This window comes from Myotis yumanensis, unplaced genomic scaffold, assembly GCF_028538775.1.
Source record: "Myotis yumanensis isolate MYYU_CA2020_CCGP unplaced genomic scaffold, mMyoYum1.0.hap1 SCAF_1, whole genome shotgun sequence".
NCBI lineage: Eukaryota > Metazoa > Chordata > Mammalia > Chiroptera > Vespertilionidae > Myotis > Myotis yumanensis.
Window position 1 is genome coordinate 90,460 of NW_027223752.1, and position 3,081 is coordinate 93,540.

The 3,081-nt window shown below is 59.1% G+C and overlaps 1 long non-coding RNA gene across 2 annotated transcripts; it reads right to left on the minus strand.

The window, feature by feature from the left end:
- Positions 1-362: 362 nt before the first annotated feature.
- Positions 363-2,446, minus strand: LOC139008173 (uncharacterized). Of its 2 annotated transcripts, XR_011471113.1 has the most exons (4): positions 2,305-2,446; positions 2,021-2,126; positions 1,139-1,468; positions 363-564 (listed from the first exon to the last, which is right to left on the minus strand). It is a non-coding gene; the product is annotated as an uncharacterized lncRNA (long non-coding RNA). The 2 variants fall into 2 exon arrangements; XR_011471112.1 differs by having other exon boundaries at positions 363-1,468.
- Positions 2,447-3,081: the final 635 nt, after the last annotated feature.

Here is a 3,081-nt window from a genome sequence, read left to right on the forward strand (position 1 = left end):
CAGCCCCTTGAGGCACAGGCCGTGCTAGCATTTGGTACAAACACGCATATTCCTGCAGCAACTCTGCTCTAAACTGTCCTCGGACCCGCACTTCCCCCTTCCCGCCCTGTCAGGACGCCCCCACACAGACCCGCACTTCCCCCTTCCCGCCCTGTCAGGACGCCCCCCACACTGACCAGGACCCACCCCTCTGGACGGGCCACCTGCCCTGCGAGTGAGAGTGTTTGCCTTCTTCTCTTTGGCTGGATGTTTTGGGATTTTCCAGTTTCCCTACAATGAGAACCCTGTAGACAGGAGACAGATGTCGGCCCTTTTGTTTCTGACATGTGCATTTCCTAAGGGGAGAATTGTTACCTCGGAGATCTGGTTTAAGGCCGTCAAGATTCTCAGTCTCTTCGTTCCCAGAAGAGGTCTAGCGGAGGCAGCCATTCTCCTGCCTGTCCGGGAAGTCTCCGGGTGCGTGACCATGTCGGAATCCGGAAATGTCATTCCAGGACCCAGCTACCATGGCGACAGCTCTCCGTGGGACTAGCAAGCAGAGGTCCAGGTTTCTGTCTGAAGTTCCTGCAAAAGCCATGGCAGCCAAGATGAAAGTCTTAGAGACATCGTAGGACCTTCTGTTCAAATCATGGACTTTTGTGGAACAGGAACGGCACCGGGACCTGGCTCAGCGCCCTCAGTACTTGAGTTCTGGCTAAGAAAGAATTCAGAGCCAAGACTCCAACGATAAGAGAACATTTATCTAGGAAATCACAGAGGCAGGAGGAGTATCCCGCAGAAGAAACAGCTCAGGAAACAAGTTAGAGAGGCAACGGAAGGGCCCTGGGAGCCTGGAGGGCGGAAGGTCCAGGTGACGCCCTGGGGGCAGGGGTGGGGCGGGGCGGGGCAGGCCCCCTTGGGAGCTTTTAAGGGTGGAAATCCTAGGGGAGGGCCCGGGAGGGTTTCTTTTTCTTTCTTTTAATGTGTTTTTATTGATTTTGAGAGAGGAAGTGAGAGAGAGGGAGAAACATCAGCGGGAGAGAAACACAGATCAGGGGACTCCGACAGGCCCCCATTGGGCCCGCAACCCGGCACGTGTCCTGACCGGGAATCCAACTGGAATCGAACCAGACCCCTTGGTGCCTGGGTCAACGCTCACCCACTGAGTAACACCGACCAGGCAACTCAATGGAACCTTCGTCCGCTCTCCCGGTGTGCCCTTCAGGGTTGGTCCCCACGGACTGGCTGTCGGCCCCGGGCAGGGTCCTCACTCTGAGCTCAGCGGCGAGGCGGCTTCTCCGGTGCTGCTGCTTTTCTGGGCCTGGAGCTGAGACACCGGCGAGGCCTGGACGGCATCTCCAGGGAGGAAGGGTCAGCCACTCCGCACCTGGGCCCACGTCCTTGCTCTGCTCACCTCCCTGCCCACCACCATGGGACACAGCAAACGAGGTGTCGGTGTGTCTCAGCAGCAGCTGTGAGCTGGAACAGCCTGCAATAAGGTGCATGGACTTGACACACGTGGTTTGTGAATGTCCATATGTGCATGTGCTCGTGAAACAGTGGTAAAGGCAGAGACCCACCCATCAGCACCCACGCGTGGCCCTTCATAACCGTTCCGTCCGGCCCTCCCCACTCACCCACCCCCAGCACCCACTCCCCTGCCTCTTAGCAGCGAATGGCAGGCTGGAGACCACCAGGGGCTCTCACCCACAGCTCCTGGCACAGCCCCTGGGCAGGCCCTCCGCCAGCATCACAGACCCGAGCCCCAGCCTCCCCTCCCAGGAGGAGCCTCACTGAGGCCCCAACATCCACACACAATGACGCAGGCGCCCGGCTGCTGACTTCTTAACAATTGATTTCCGAGAGGAAGGGAGATGGAAAGGTCGGTGATGGGAGAGAATCACTGATCCGCTGCCTCCTGCACGCCTCCCGCTGGGACTGAGCTGCCCCGCACACGCCCTGGTGGGACTTCGAACCGGGCCCTCCTGGTTCATAGGTCGACCCTCAACCCTGAGCCAGGCCGGCCGGGCTGGCTACTTACTTTGTTTGTAGCGAAATATTGGAAAGTCCCTCAGTGCCCGGCAACGGCTGAACAATGGAGCCGAGAACGAGGAGGGAGTGCTCTCTGCTCCGAAGCAGAAATTGCTCTGAGAGGAATGGGAAGGGGAAAGCATGTGTACCCAGCAGAGGGTGGCGTGCGTGCCGCTTCCCTGGGGGGGGGGGGGGGGGCATTCATGAGGGCCGTGACCCTGCCCGCCTCTCTTATCCCGCCCCCCGCCCCTCCCCACCCCTCCCCAGAGAGGGACCAGGCACTCACTCACTCACTGGCAGCTGGTGGAGGGATTAGGCCTCTTTCCCTTGGTTTTATGTTGGGTTTGTTCTGCTTTTCTCCTTGTGTCTCTGTGCAGAAGGGCGTGTCTGCCCGGCGGTCAGCACTGGAGGGCGAGGCCTGCAGGCGGGAGCCACACTCTGCGCCCGCCTGTCAGTACTGGCTGCGCGAGCCTCCCCCCACCCCCCCACCCCCCACCCCCCGCCCGCCTGGCCATCTCAGGTGGCACCTGGCAGGAGCTTTTGTTCCCCCAACCGTGTGGCTGTGCCAACCGCTTACGCACCTGCTGTGCCTGCGGGACACGGTAAAGCGCACATGACACACACGGTGCCATCCGAACCAGTGTGTCCTAGTTACAGCTCCGCGACGCCCACAGACGCGAAGTGCATTGATGGTAGTGTGTTCACATCGCTGTGCAAGCATCACCACACCCGCCCAGCAGCGCCGTCCATCTTGTAAACGAAACCATTCAACAACTGCCCGTCCTCCCTCCGCGTCCCCTGGCAGCCACCACTGCACTTCCTTTTCTTTTTTAAATATACTTTTATTTTTTTCAGAGAGGAAGGGAGGAGAGACAGAAACATCAATGACGAGAGAGAATCATTGATTAGCTGCCTTCTGCACGTCCCACACTGGGGATTGAGCCCAAGACTCAGACATGTGCCCTGACCGGGAATCGATCCATGACCTCCTGGTTCATAGGTCGATGCTCAGTCCCTGAGCCTCGCCGGCCGGGCATGCACTTTCTGTCTTTATGGTTTTGACAACGCTGA